Source organism: Colias eurytheme, chromosome 1, assembly GCF_061535395.1.
Source record: "Colias eurytheme isolate Ceu_HAF_F1 chromosome 1, ilColEury1 Martin Lab GWU primary, whole genome shotgun sequence".
Lineage (NCBI taxonomy): Eukaryota > Metazoa > Arthropoda > Insecta > Lepidoptera > Pieridae > Colias > Colias eurytheme.
Window position 1 is genome coordinate 9,588,869 of NC_142980.1, and position 17,002 is coordinate 9,605,870.

Consider the following 17,002-nt stretch of genomic DNA (forward strand, 5'->3'; position numbering starts at 1 on the left):
GCACGTGGGAATTTAATATCCTAGCGCGTATGAAGGAGCAATATTCTTGTAAGTTTTATGTTGATATTAAATTATTTTCTTGTATTTTTTGTAAATTGTTAGTTGGCACACGAAAGTCCCTTTTATATTTTATTTTATGCTGATATTGAATAACATTACCTGATTATGTTCTATTCTCATAAAATATAGGTTTTTTAATTATAAATGAAGATAAATGTTCGTTTTGTAAGTGGTTTTATTAAGTAGGTTAGGCATAAATAAAAAATTTAAAATCATTTTACAATTGCCAAAATGGAATAGTGGAAACTAAATGCCATATGCAATAAATGTAGGTATACTTTATACCACACACATGACACAAACTTCTGAAAAGGGTCACAAATTGTATTTATTTTCGTGAATATTTTACCCAACTTACTGCAACAGTTTGTAAGAATTTTGTTGGACAGTGTCAGGACTGTTTATATCTTTTACGCAGACATAAACATGATCTCAGACAGACTTGTAAAACGGATGATGCAGTGCATTGTCTAACTGTCAAAATTCATCTAGAACCTTTTAGAACTCTACAAAGTTTCGTGCAGAAGTGTCATTATTAATTATTATTGTGTTAAAGGAACTTTAGCTGTTTACAAAGAAGGAAAAAAAACAAGTGTTCTATAATGTTATTGTTTTTGATTAAATTAATATCCTGTCGTTTCAGCCTCACGCTGGTTTAAGTATTCTATTATTCTCATTATAGTTAATTAAATGACATATGTTTACGACTTCACTTTAATTTTAAATCATATTAACATTCAAATAAATATGTGGCTTCGTAAACAGTATTCAAGTTAATTAAAAGAACATCACAATACATTATTGAACTTCTTATTACTCTGCATAATAATTTCGTTCGTTTAGAAACGAGTGCAAGTCCTCTAAGCATTATCCTGACTAATAGTAAAAAAGTGTTATTGGAGAGGATAATGCTTTGAGGACTTCACATTTACATCTAATAAAAGCACTTCAATTATTTCATTGGCATTAAAAATCAATAGTCAAATCAGTAGCTTGACGGCTATTATCTTTCTTTGTTATAAGAAATGCATGGTATGACCTTCAATATGAAACGCGAACGTGGTCGCTCATCGCATTACGCAATCAATAATAAAATTGTTCTTCATCAAGAATCGGGGTAAGTAGGGTTGTGCTCTCAAATAACAAGAGACAAGTGCCCGGTTCAGCCTACGAGAGTCGTTCAATGTAGACAATAATTGTTAATTTCAGTTTACCTACAGTTTAACATCGGCATGTTTGATTATTCGTCTGTAATAATTTTATTCGAACTCGACTGCCGAGAATCAAGCCCTGAATTTTGGGAATACTAAAGCCGACGCACATTTGTGGTATGCGGATTTTATTCGGCTTGTGTTTAAATTTTATACATTGATGAAAAGAGCGTCTGCATAACTGATACCTCATAATATTTAAATAGTGGCGTATTATTTTGCAAAATTGCATTTTGGAATATTAGCATATAATATAAAATAATTAGATAGACAAGAAAAATGTTAAAAATAAATAAAAAAAAGACGACGACGACGAGAAGTTGATATTTTGGAATGGTATCCGTCTTTCGCTTTTTCCATGAGGTCACGTGTCCTGACGCGAGTTTAAGATTTTATACCCATTACAGAAAAAGTGCTCAACGCCGCTAAAGAAGTTTTCACTTCAAAAAGTTACGATTAAATACCAACAAAAGCTTCGACATTGTTATGCCCTTTATTAAAACATTTTTAACGCATACAATAAAAATTGTATAGGAAGACCTTCTAACGTATTCTAACTTTTAAATCCAGTTGAACAAAAGAAACGGAGCGTCTTAAACTTTCAGGCGATGCTTTGAATTCTCCATAACATCTTAGAGCATCTAAATTCTATACCGAGCTTTTGTATTTTGTCTAACAATGACTTAATGAAAACGTCGCGTTCGTCGTGAGAATATTGCACCCTCGTGTTAGCGCTTAAACGTTCAATGTGACATAAGAACCAGTTTTACTAGTTTCTTGAACAAATAAATCTTCAATTACGTCCATATAGTTATTAATCAACTCACTATCACAACAAAGAATTATATTAAGTAAATGAGGAAAACGAATTAAGGATATTTAGCTAAATCGAGTCGGAGTACATTATAAGTAAACGCTTAACTGCGTCGTGAAAACTAAAACAAAAGTACAGTGACGTATAGTAAGTTGTCGAGTGGTTTTTGCTGCAGCTCTTTAATGACTGCAGGTATTTAGCGCATAAGTGGGGTTTAATGTATTGACTTCTAAATACATAGTACTATTAACATTAAAGTAATAAGAATTTAGTGGTTGGAAGTAAGCAAGAAATACTTCAGATAGGGGGCAACTCATTATATTTGCGCATTTGAATTATTTTATCTTTTGATCAGTTACGCGAATTACTAATGAAAAGTTTAAGCTGAAGGCGCTTTAGTCTGTTGAGAATTATCTTTCATTACGATCTTTATTTATTTTGTTGAAGATCTGATTCCTGTTATCATCTCTTTACCTTTTTCATTGCAGAGCGAGACGGAAGTTTAAAAATATCTGAGTGATTTCGACTTATGTTTGTGCGACTTAAGTTCAGCGAATACAGTTCTTGATATTGCAAACATATTGCGACATACAGATGGTGAACAAATTCGCTTGCACTTGATAGGGTTCCTGTGCAGTTTTATTACCGTTTCGTGGTACAGCTCCCTACAATTTAACGGAACCAAGGTATTCGATATGTCCCACTGTAATGTTATCTCCATTCTAGATATGTAGGTCGATGTTATTATAGGAATAGGAGGAATAGTTACAATGATAATCAAATTTTTATACATCTAGGGGTTTTGGAGATATTTCATAGCTATGCCTATATGTTTTAGAATGATAAGTTTATCATGAATATTCAATATAGTCGAGTATTTAAAATAAAATAAAATGAAACTATGATCTATGGTTAAGCCAAGGATCGAAAGAAAAAAAAGTACTCATTGAAATTTATATAATATTGAATGTAAGGTAATATTGAATGTATGTTTAAACTTTTTATTACAGTATCCAACTGAATTATTAAAGATTTTTTTAACATTAAAAAAGTTCAACTGACATTATCATAATACATGAAGTTACACTTCCTATAATTTGTACATAATAATTAAGTGACACTAGGTACATTAAATTGATAGAAGTAGTCAGTCCCCTTTGTTGGTAATTGAATATCCAGTCCCGGTGTGTAGTACTGGTGTGTGAAGCAGTGCAGATTTGTGCAATGATATTTATGAATTAAATAGTACATGGTTTTAAATACATTTGGTTCTAATTTTTCGAGGAACTACATCGTATCCATCGGATCGTGACGTCATATCTAAAAAGAATATATGACCAAAAGATCTCGATCCTTTGATAAGTTAGATGTTGCATATGCCTATTGCCTATCCGGTATGAAAATAGCATAAGCGGAAAATGGCACAAAATAACGGCTATTCAACGACTGACTAGCATAAGGGCTACAGAGGCTTTAAATTGAAATTTAGATTATAGTTGTCTCATATTTCTTTAGATATCGACAACCCTGTGCATGTGTGAATATTTAATATTTAGCACTATTATTAATCCTGTGGCTTTAAATTTATACACCATAATTAGTATTAAGGGCTAATATAGTAGATAGTGCAAGTTGTATTCGTGTAGATTTTTATTTTATCAAGGGTTATATTGACATTTATAAATTAGAAATAAAAGAGGATTACTTTTTAACTCATTGATACATAATTTAAAAAAGTCGATTTAATAAAAAAATCGTTTATTTGGGATTTATAATTGTATTAAATTATTCTTAATCATATAAATTGTTACTTGTGCAAAAACACAATCAAAGAAAACAAACATTATTACCAATTTATATACAAATGAGCACTCTGAACTCTTACTACTAAACTCACCTCTAGGTACTTACATATCACTTATAAGTAATATTGTTCCCGAAATAAAAGTCAATTAGAAATACATAATTAGGTACTCAATTGGTAACTATTAGGTCTTTTTATTTCATAAAAGATTCAGACAAGGTTATTGTGACTATTAATTATAGACTGTGTTCGCCAGTCAAATGCAATACTTTGAAGTACACTCGAGGATTTATAAAAATCTTATGCAGAATTTGCGTTGTGTACGTGGAAGCTTAACATTTTTGTTTGATTGCTTTCGTGCACTAATTGGCGATGCTTGTGAACGATGCATTCTTGTTTGGTATTAGTCGTTAGCTCGCTTTTAAATTCGTTCAGTATAGGATTCACGTATGACGTTAATGAGCCCTGACTGCAATTTGTTTTGATTTCGAATCCTGGAATCAGCCTGGGGCATTCAACGTATCAACTGACTATGGATGGTATAATTGTGTAAGGTATAATGTACATGATACATCACTTCTTAAAGAGAAAATAAGTGTGTCGTCTATTCAATTAATAAAATAGAAATAAAAAAAAATTTTATACAAAAAGTATGATTTGTATAACCTGCTTTGTTTTTGTACCTTCAAGTCATGCTGAATACAAAAACTACCATATTTTTCGTATTACCTACCTTATATTTTTCATATAATTCAATTTATAAAGGTTCTTTTTTCCTATTCTGTAAATTAGAGCGAGGTTATGTGTGAAAAGTTTTAATAGCTTTTGTTACATAATACTTAGATAAGGCTCTTTAAAATCGTTCATATTCGGACGTGACTACGCTTAAATTGAGCCCACGCTCTGCCAGAGAATTCTTTATAGACCTTTCTACTATCCCTTTTATATGGACATTCTGTGACTATATTCTATGTAATTTCCCGGATTGCATTTGAAGGAAATTACTGGAAATTTTTTACATTTTTGACTTTCTCACCATCCAGTAAATTCGATATCGATCGATGAGCACGACCAGGGGAAGTGGCTGTTTTTTTGTTTAAATTTAATGTCAACTTTTCTATTGGTCAACCCTTATACACCTTTAATCCGTCAGTCCTCGGATCACAGACACAATAGAAAATCTATTGTGTCTCGGCCCGATCGGGCCGCTCGGTGGTCAATGGGTTATTTATTTTCAATAAATGTTTTAGTTGCTGCACCTGTGTAAGTTTAACTATGTGTGTAAATCACTGAATGTCGCAAACATGTATCGATTCGGGATCGCTCTACCATAAGATGGATCTCTCTCCATATATCCCATGAAACTCTTTACTCTAAACATAACCTTTATTTCCAATTTTTATTATGTATTTGTTTGGTCTGTTATAATCGATTTTATTCCACTCAAATCCTCTATATTACCAATAATATTTACACGTTAAAAACTAAACTAAGACTGCGGTCGATATTATTGTATAAAAGAGTCAATATTTAATAACAAATTCATAAATTAATGAAAAACAAAGATTGGCTCGCCAAAGTGGAAAAAGGAAAGCGCAATTTAATAGTTTCGAATAAGCCGCTCAGTTCTCATCGGTTTTGTTTTTTTATTCGGAGCTTTTAGGGTTGAGCTACTGTGTCGGTTAGAGCTCAACGTATAAGTTAATATCGTTTGTTTTGCCCTGGGTCAGGCCAATTTCCGTGACGCATTTACCAATTACGCGATCGCTCTCCACCTAAATTGTTCAAAAGACTGCATTTTTTGCAATATTTCCTCAGATAGACCTTTAATATTCTGTAAAACAGATACGTTGTAAGCTTAAAAAGAACAAAGTAATAATTGAAACGAAAAACAAAAGATACTCCCGATAGCTTTCCACTGAAAGTGCAAAATGATTTAATTCGCTTCCATTATGAAACGTATAAGGCTTACGTTGTTGAAAATAATTAACCTTTTACCTCTCGTTTAACTCAGGCACGGTTTACGTTGCTACAAATTAATATTCAGATAATTGCAATAGTTAACACTAGGTCGACATCTATGGCAAAATAGTTTCGGCGAGTTTCGAGTAGGTATAGGAGACGTGTTTAGGTGTATCAGATTGTTATAATAGCTTACTATTATTTTACCTTTGTGAAGGTTTTTGTTCATTTTTTATAATTTATTTGGAAAGTTCTTTTAAGTAGGAGTAGCAGCGAAATAAAAACTAAATGTGGTTATCATTTTCTATATTAAATATGCAGATAGACATTTAAGTAAAATGTCTTATTTATTATGTATTTGTGTAAGCAGTTTATTTTTAACCAACCTTTTAAGGTTGAAATCCGAAGAAACGGAAGTAACGGAAATGGAAAACAGGATTAGATTCACAATTCGACTGTATTTTTTTATAAATTATGCTAAACCAATTAAGGTATTAAAAACCTGGTGTTTCTCATGTGGTATTTTTAATCAATAAACGTCGTCTGTATCAAAACTTCGAGAAGGTTTTTCTACAAAAAAATGTAAGTTGAAGTAAAAGTTCTACTGGCATAGCAACTTTCCGAGAAAAAATTAGTTCTAGATTCTTGATCTCAAAAAAGTAAGGATAACTAAACTTTTTTGTGTGATGTTTGTTTTAATGGAAAAAATACACTCTGCAAGAAGAATTTTTATTTGAATAACGAATATTATACAACGGAAGCTTCGTGTCCCCGTGTACATCTGTTTCATAGATCGATTTTCTTTACGGACAAGTAGGTGATCACTGATCAGCCTTCTGTGTCCTCCCAGGCACAAACATTTATTTTCTTCCTCTTCACTAGGAACGAGGGACCCTTAATTCTACGCTCACGCGTTAACCACTGTACCAGGGAGGCAGTAGTATTATAAAGAAATCAATAATCATTATTATTTGAAATAGTGCAATGGAAAAATAACGGATCAGAAATTCTATGTTATAGAGAAAGAGGTTTAACTCACTCAACTGCATTTATTAATCATGTTAAATTGGCCGTTTGATTTATAATTGAGTGTAATAGAGAAAATTAGTCATAAAAGCTATCATCCAACAAGTTGAATCGGTCGGGGACAGAACTTAGAAGCGGTCTATAATTTAAATGTTAGAAAATATGGTAAAATATAGTTTCATATAATTTATGTTATGTTTTGGTAAGCAAAAGATTGTGAAACACATCTATAATATTCAATTACTCGATAATAGTTATATGTATATTTATTTTAAATATTTAACTTCATCCTTAACGATAATAATGAGTGGCGAACGTATATTGAGGAAATATGTGTATAAAAGATGTTTTTGCTTGGTTCATTAAGAACATTATTAGGAACCTAACAGAGGGTTTAAAATCCGATTAAGGGTGCACTCACACACATCAGTCACCGTCACGGCACGTCACCGGACAGGATTAAAAAAAAATATGTATCAATAGTTCTAGTATGACTCTGTTCCCACACGACAGTCGCCGGCACGAAATCTATCAGTGACGTCCCCGGTCAGGCACGTCAAATAATCTTTCCATACATGTATCATACTTTTATCCCCACTCACCCGGTGCCGTCACGTCTCAGTTCAGTCAGCGTCGTGCTACCGTCAATTGCTACATGTTCTCTAGCGTGACACACGTCTAATCACTCACTAACCTGATGTATGTGTTCAATGATTCAGTCAAACCGGCGACGTGACTGACGGACAACATGACGGTGACTGGTGTTTGTGGATACGTACACAAACCGTCACCGATCAGTCATCGGTGACTTGACGGTGACTGATGTGTGTGAGTGCACCCTAAATCATTACGGTGCGGGCAGAATGTGATAACCAGCTGGCGGCTGCATTGTGCAAAGCGCCGGCTTTATAAAATATTGAAAATATTACGGTGAAAATCTGTTTAACACTTCATTTATAAAAGAATATCCAAGGAATATTATCTAGATAAATCGACTTAACTACGAGACAGAGATACGAGGAATTGTGAATAGTTTCTAGTTTTTATATCGGAAATATTCAGAAAATAAAAACTGAAATACATGATTATATTATTACAGTTATATTTTGTATAATACTTCGTATCTATCATGTGCACAGTGCAACTTTGTTCTCGACAGTGCAAATACCGACGTCAACAAATCAAAAGATTGTTTTATTCTATTTGTTAAACTTTAGCTGGAAAATTTTTGTATTCTTCCTAGAATAACGAAATATTTTTACTAGATAGTTTTAATATTCGGTGAATGGAAAATACTCGAACTATAAGCGTATAATTTATGGTCGAAACGAATGTGACATCGTAAGTATTTTGAACTCTTTGAAATTATGTATGTAGGACTCGTTAACTTAACTATCGCCCTCAGGGACCAACTACGTAGAACTGTCCTGAAGTTGGGAACATACGTAATACGATTAAAGTACGTTAAGAATATAGCAATGTTGAGAAGTAGCTATACACTTACACGTTTATTTTACTTAGCGCGTAATAGAGCCCGTGTGGCTTTTTATTTCCTTTGTACTCGGAAAGTAATCCACCTCGTTCGCGAAGGTATTATTAGAAAAATTTCAAATCAAAATAGTAAATTACAATGTCTAAATGGAACAGCGCGTACATAATGCAGTCTCGATTGTTAATCCGGGTTTACTTAGCAATCTTTATAAAGCATGCATTGGTTTAAATCCGTACTAGAGAACGTTAATTAGCGTGTAAAATGGGTTTAAAATTATGTGATATTCGTGTAATATTTAGACAATTATTTACTAAATATTGATAAGTTCCTTACCTACAAATTCGTGATCTATATTTAGACAGCTATTATTCATCGATACGAGTGAAAAAAATTGTTAAGTGTTTATTACACACTTCAATGGTCAATCTGAAATATTGTATTCAGAGACGTGACGAGCTTCCAATATCGCGGATTATGAAATCTAGACCTTACAATTGCAAGCGTTCTGAGGAGAGGGCGCCTTAATACTGTAGCTTTACACTGTTTATTAGGAATTTTACCAGGCGAGATTGTTGTTTACAATTTATATAAAAGAAAATAATAAATAAAATATACCCTTACTGAGCTCACAAGTCACAATATACACAAACACCTACACATTGTTATTAAATGATATATTTCGTTAACGGGCGCAGTGTAGCAAAACTTTCCATGCTACCAGCTGGTAGGAGTCTGACTGACTGACACTGATCTTCCAGGGAAAACTATTTTCTAAAATGGTAGTACCTAATTGTTGCATAATTTGACGATTACAGATGTCTAGTTAAATGAATAAGTACCTACATATGTGTTTGATGTAACGCGCCAGGCGGTGCCCATAAGCGTCGGCGGCACTTAGCCCCATAAAAGGCATTGGATATCTAGACAGGAATGTAGTATACGGACGCAAATACGTACGGATCGCGTAAGCAAATATGCTGCTGCCATAACGCACGCCGGTCTTCGAAGGTGTGGTAGCTTGACCGATCTGAGCTTGACCCAATTCGGGCCGAAATAAACTCGACTTCCACTCAAACTTAGGGTGCCATACATTTTATGGCGCCTGTGTGTCTAGTTGACATAGCTACCTTAACCGTTTGATATTAACTCAATCAATCTTGTAAATACAAAACTTTTTTTAGTAGATCAGGCTCCTGAAAAACATGTTAATTACTTTATTAGGAGCCTGGGTCATTAAATGTATGTAGCTAATTATGGTGGAAAATAAACGATTTATTTATACGTATTTATTTAGTAACTAGCTGCTCCGCGCGGTTTCACCCCCATGGCTCCACTCCTGTTGGTCGTAGCGTGATGATATAGCCTATAAGTTATAACCTTCCTCGATAAATGGGATATCTAACACCGAAAGAATTTTTCAAATCGGACCAGTAGTTTTACCGAGATTAGCGCGTTCAAACAAACACACTCTTCAGCTTTATAATATTAGTATAGATGAATAGCTGTCTTTAAAACCGCTGGAGGAATCACTTTTATATATTCTCGTATAGTTCATGAAATGAAATTAATTGATTACAACCGGATAAACGTATATTAAATCAATATAATTAATATGTTATAGCTACACATTCAACCGTTTACCATTAATAGCTGTATCAAATTCCCGACCGATTTATCAACACTTAGGGCCAGTTATCCCAGATTCTAACTCGTAACTATCCTAATTCCTAGTAATGGGCGCTTATATGTAAAATTAACTAATTAGAGCAATTTTCCTGTTAGAGCAAAATGAAACCAGTTTGTTAACTTTGAGGTACCTATATGTATTACGGAGGATCCATAGCCTAAAACTTATGAATTAACCAACTTTAATTTGCTTTTAATTTATTCACGAGTAGGATGTTTGTAACAAAGAATTTTCTATTATTGAAGAAAAAAATACTTACTTTTTTACTGTTTATTGAAACAAAAAAAATAATGGCACGGAAACTAAAAGTGCCATCTAAAAAAATATGAAAATTCGCTATACTAGCCAACTCATGACATTTTCTCTTTTGTGTGCCAACTGCCAACATGCAGTTCTGCGCTAAACTTTTAAGAATGCCCCTTTATTAAAAGAACTTTACTATACAACTATTCTGGTAATACAACGTAATGAAACAATTCAGTTTCCATATACAACTTTGAATATCATAGAAATTAAATAGACCATCAGTTTGAAATAACGTCATAACCTGCTTTATTTTCACTCACTTCCAGGTATTTCACAACTTACAAGTTTAAAACTAACTTTTCCCCACGGAAATGCATTTGTAATGCTATACATGTGTGGAGTAAGTTTTTACCGCTGCTACGCAACATTCATACCAGCATAGAAAGTGGTTTCAATTTCACTCTCGAGACAATCCGTTCGTTTGTGATAAACCCAATCATACGATAGATTTTCCCTTCATTTGTTACTGGTTTAATCGTTCCCTTTACATTGTTAAAATAGACTGCAATTTGAAGACAGTTGATTTAGTATATTCTACATCTTATTTTAGTTTACTTTTATGATAGGAATTAATCCGAAATGTTTATAAAATAATATTAATCATTATGAAATATTAAAAAGGATATTTTTACTCAGCTAATTTAAATATACATATTATACATAATAGTGTTCTTTTATTTAATTCTAAAAAGGGCAACAGTTTCAAGTTTCACTTTATTGAATAAAGTTATTAAGATGCAGTATCATCAAAGAATACAGTAAATACTTCATAGAACCCACGCTACTCTTGCTGATAGTGTAGTTGAGTATATAACTTAAAATAAATCAAATTCTATTTGATTCGTATAATGAATTGCACTTATATTTAGAAGATGTTTTCAACGTTCTATATTTAGACGTATTCCAAATAAGTAAGATTATTTCAATATGAACTTATTTCATTTAAATGTTCAGAATATTTCCTTCGTTACGCTAGCTTACACTATACAAGAATATTACTCATCGTAAATTACGCTACATTTCCCCGTATTCACACCAGTCTGATGTTGTTATCCTATTGACATCGGAGATCTATAAAATGCAATGTAAATTCGAGTCGAGCTAAAGCTATCGTCGCGTCCTTCACAATGAGCGAGAAGACTATACTTGTATAGGTATACAAGTCTTATATTTACTCTTACTTTCCTACCTTATTCACATCCTAAATCGAATTTCAGACTAGACACTCATTGTACTCGATATCTATACGTGTACCAGTTGAGCTCATTTGCCTTTAAAAATGCATATTGATAAAAGGATACAACAATAAGATAACGTTTATTTAATACGCTACGGGCATATTTATTTTTAACGTGTAAATAATTTTGCCTGAAAATATTAAGCGTTAATTTTGTTTCGCTATTGTGCTCATTTGGATATTATATCAGGCGCTTTTCATATTATAATTAATTATGTCCATAAATGATATTTTAATGAAGAGAGAATATATTTGAGTGATATAAAAATTTAGTTCAGGATATAAGTCAATATTGCGTATATTGAACTTGAACACAGACTTATCATCTTTTTCGAATTACGAGTACAGGCGTAGATAATTTTTGTCTTATAATTGTGATAACGATAATGTTATTATTACATCGGGAAGGAATTTAAATGTCTATAATTATGTGGTATTATACGATTTAGATAAGTAAAGACACGAGTGGTACATGTGTAGGATGGGAAAAAGAGGTAAAATGTGACAAAAAATACATTTAACAGATATCAATAAAAGGAATAATTATAATAATATTCTTATAATATAATTATATTATAAGACTTACGAAATTTTCCTACTAGGTGTCTTATACTGATTATACAAACGATATTTAGATTTATTTGTATTTATTTGAGAGCTTTTAAACGTAGGCCGTCCACCTGTAGTTCCAAATCAATAGAGACGATAAGTTAATTAATTGAAAGCTCAAAGTGCAGTGTCTATTAGGAAAGTTAATGCGATTGTTTCTTTAAAAGAATGTGAACACTGGATAATTGGTAGAACAAAATTCATTTAAAATAATGGAATTTTAGAGTGCTATTTTTTTCAGAAATTCAACCTGTCTCGTGTGGGTCACTTAATAGTATTAGTGTGGGATGTTTCCGCGACAGTAATCGAATCAGCAATCACGCCGCTTCATTCGTACTTCGTAGCATTGTCCCGCAAATGCAGTACCCGCGTCTGTCTGAATTGTTACTTGGCTTTGACCACGGCATAATTAATCCCTACTGCGGTTTTAGAAAAGCCATGTTCACAAGGAACTGCACGTGTAAATAGCGGTTATTACGTGATGGAACCAATTCAGTTTATTGTGATGCCATGTAGCGCGCCAATTGCGTCTGATAAAGCTTTATGCATCATCATGGCGTGTTACACGTTCATAAATTGTTTGAATAGTAAACAATAATATTATGATCGCCATCGACACCGACATGTACGGCAGTAACTAGGTCTATGGGAACACTTATTTTGTATATTTAATCTTAAATATCTAATTATACCTATAAATATTGTGTTGTAATGCATTTTTTTTATATAGAAACATGTACCCTAGTACGTTGCGGATTTTGAACAACAACCTTAATCTTACTTTAAAAATAAAAAGGGACATTACGATCCTACATTTTGATGCTAAAGCCGAGGGCGTGCCTTGATTAGAAAATAAATTTATTAATAGAATTACAAAATAGCCGGCTATCCGATCATGTAGAATAATATATCTTTTCACTAATAAAATATATATTACCTCTATATCACCATACGTTACCTAGTTACCTACATATTTCGCACATTGAGGTATATACAAGGGTATAAGCCTATACCGACGTTTTTTTACATGAATGAGTTTCTTTTCCCTCGACTGCCCCTAGTGAAACGGTTATCTTATACTTATAGATAGTTATATTATATTGTGTCATTGGAAACACATAATATACCTCTATTTTTAGACTTTAACGTTATTATTCGTCTTTAAATATAATATTGTGTTTTATGAGATACTATTAGGGATACATGTTATAAGCAATAATACCAATCATGAATAATTACAGTAATTCTTACAGTCAACAACGTTTCATAAAAAACATTGAAAATCTTTTTAGACTAACTTGAAATCATGAAAGGAATATCGGGAGCATAAAATAGAATTAATATGTGAGTCGTTTTATTTGTCCCGACATGTAGGGGCTGGGCTGTTGATGTAAGCCTTACCTTTACGGGAAAAACGCAATAAGGCTTCCATTGTTAGTTTGCTGTGCAGAAGTTAAAAGAGAAATTGCAGGCTCAAAGCCAAATAAAGAAATGCGAACTATGTCTGCTTGGCCAAACTCAAAAGCTGTGAAATATATTGGTTATCAATATTTCCTTTGTTGGATCTTTTCTTTGATTACATTCCGTCGAAGTCTTAAATATCGCGACAATATTGTGTGTGAATTTGAAAGGAGCATCTAAGCTTTTATTTTTTATTTAAGTGTCAGCGCTATTGTGAGTGGCAAAGAGCGGAGACAATGCTTTATGCTGTGTAAGGCCTGGTAATTACTTACCTGTTTATTATTATTGATAATATTCTTGTAGTGATTTAAATAATATATTTTTCACGAAAATTACTTAGTCATAATTTCTTCACTAATCCATATTCGTCACTCACTTCATATTAGATATAGTTTTATTATAAAAAAAAATTGTTTGCGTATGGAATACAGTGTAGTAAAGTTCGTAATGTGTTTCAAATGTTGTATGAAGGAAATTCAATATTTAAACGACTTTTTGAGATTGTAATTTTCTTGAAGGTTTTGTGTAGAAAATTTTATGTCTATTTTATGCGTTTTGTTCTCCGGCCACCCATTGCAGAAAGAGTTATTACTTACGTGATACAGCTGTAAATAAACAATATTAATGACTTCAATGTTGGGTTCATTTAAAAGAGAATTTTATTTAATGCAGTGCAGTTTGCACAAAAGATCTTTAAAAAAAATGTTATAGTTATGAATTAGGAATATAAATTGAACATTTTAAAGTATATGAATATTAACTCTTTATTGATTGTAATATTTTGTTTGTTTTCATGATTCCTTCACTAATAGAAAGCTACATTTTTAGGAATTAACATAAGCTATATTTAGTTTTTGTCCTGGGTCAGCCCACTGCCCAGTGCCCAGGAGGAGCTGTGACGAGCGCGGCGGCCAGTCTATATGTATAAGAGAAAGTTAATTACGCTACTTTTAACCCAAGAACGGCTCAACCTATTTTAATATTTTAGGATTCGTCTCCGCCAAGATAGAAGATAAAATTTGGAATCCAAAAAAAATTCCGGGCGGAGTCGCGGCGAACAGCTAGTTTATAATAATGGTCGCAAGATTCACTATTGGATAATACATTTACATTTGGTCCCATTGCGTATAGAAACACTATAAATTGGCTCAAGGTCCCACGCCCTCATTAAAATGCCAAAAAAGGAGCTGGTTTAATCTTCTCCGTAGAAAACCGATGTGGTTAAAGTATTCTCAAAATACCAGTATGTTTTCAACTCTATTATTAAGCCAAATAATTTGTATAAAATGTTACCTAGTGAGTGAATTTTTTTACCCTAAATATGTCAGCAAAACCGAGAAATTCAGAGGCCGTTGATTAAGATTAAGTAACACTAGATGTATTCATTATTTGAATATATTTGTTTTATAGTTAAAATAAGGTACAAACGCCTTTTTTTAAATACTTTATAGGATTTTATAGGATGCTTATTATGTGGAATTATCTGAAAATATAAACACAAATTTACAACAATATTCTTTAAACTTTACACTATTGGGTATGAGATCACAAAGTGCGCCCTATTGTTATTTGTCGGCTTGCATCAGCCAATTGAAACAACATAAACCAAAGCTACATGTTGGCGAAAAGTAAGGAACTCAAATCTTTACTTTAAGCGCTATTACATTTTCAGCAATACCGTATACCGAATAATATTTGTACAAGCATCCAATTAAGCAATGCAATCGTTATATTTCACGAAGCTTGTAGATATTGCAAGCTAATGCAAAAAGTAACGAAAGTGGTACACCTGCAAGTTTTCCGTACTTAAAACTTTTGTTTACTTCAATAAGGCTACAGCTTCTTCATCTCCGGTTAATTTTGCAAAGCCTTTAGTAATTTTATATTCCAGTAAAAAGTTGTGTTTTAATAAATATTCTATAAACTATAAAATGCATTATAAATTTATGTCTAGGAAGTTAAAGTGAGCGTCATTTTTCATGGTAGTTTGAAGTGTTAAAAATTTCGACTAAACTAAATTGTCTCGATGATTAAAGTTCCCTTTTGGCCACTGCTGGTGTCCGGTCCCCTTTCGATTTGGTTGCCCTCGGAAGGGTTCAGGTTCAGCATGCGAAAGGGCAACACGTCCACTATTTATTGGTGAAATGGAATTAATTAGTCACTACCAGTGAATACGTCTATTCCTATGTCGGATGTGTCGGATCAACCAAAATATATTAACAACACCCCATAAGTGATCAATCCTTGCCATTCAGGCCCGTCAAATTACATGTTTGCGGATCTGTAATTACACAACTTATACATAGAAATGACATGATATAAACCTCTTATTAAAGACAAAGGATGAAAAATTCGCATTAAATTTCATTCGTTCTTTCATTCAATACGGATGCCATTCGCTGAAGGTATTGTTATAACGAGCGGCATTTTTAAAAATAATTATCCCTCTGGTTTTCACTACATTTTGATATCATCTTACAAATAACATTTCATACATCGGATACTTGCACTGCAATGCGACATATAGATTTAACAATTTTTTTTTATGAAAAAGTTACAAACAATAAATTATAAACTGAGCTTTGTCCTTTATAAAAAAATCCTTTCTGTATCACATTCATCAATTTGAAATTTCAAATGCCGATCGAAATATTAAAACCTTTGGATTGGAGGCGTACAAAATGGTAATTTTGTTTTCGAAATTGAGGAACAGATAAAAACAAAACTACATGTAAGCTGAGTGGATAACGAGCTATTAACTTTGTTGAAACAACGACGGATTTCAGAGATAAATTTAAAACGGCGCCTCACACCTGATTCACTTGGTACCTTTTTTATTTATTTCATTAACATACAAAACTTTTTGCTCCCTTTGCTTATTGTAATTAACTCAATAGTATCTAGTTTATGAGTATGATATAAATTACTTTTCGTTCTAACTGAATTTAATAATACCTACTCACTTGAACTTTAAAGTAAAGTTTACTTTAGATAGAAGCGAATACTTGTTTTATTATTGCAGCTTGTATTTCTACATTTTTCCTACTTACAGTTATAGTCTGTTAATTCTTAATTTGTAAAATAAAGTACTTTAACCTATTGAATCTTTGAAAGGCTCTTTGGTTTAGTTATTTTTTTCGTTGAAGTATTGTTTTTGAGTCATTTTTTTGCCTTCACAAAGTATGTATCACTCCTAAAATGTAATTTTAAAACTGATAGAATAACCGCCGATTTTTACGTTACTAAAAGCTAGCTATCCCTTTGCATAATAGTATAAATTCTAGCGCAAGTATTCCCAGACATTTCACATAACGCTAGCTAAGCCAAATTCCA

At 32.5% G+C, this 17,002-nt stretch overlaps 2 protein-coding genes across 3 annotated transcripts in view; one reads left to right on the top strand and one right to left on the bottom strand.

Moving 5' to 3' along the window:
• LOC149911171 (uncharacterized) overlaps positions 1 to 9,107 on the bottom strand; it is a 43,605-nt gene extending 34,498 nt beyond the window's left edge. Inside the window, exon 1 of the mRNA XM_090103752.1 lies at positions 8,985 to 9,107. The gene's annotated coding sequence lies outside the window, so the exon portion shown is untranslated. The remainder of the gene's footprint in view (positions 1 to 8,984) is intronic.
• Positions 1 to 17,002, top strand: part of alpha-Man-IIb (alpha-Mannosidase class II b) — a 67,176-nt gene that overhangs the window by 9,117 nt on the left and 41,057 nt on the right. The gene's annotated exons all lie outside the window — the stretch shown is intronic.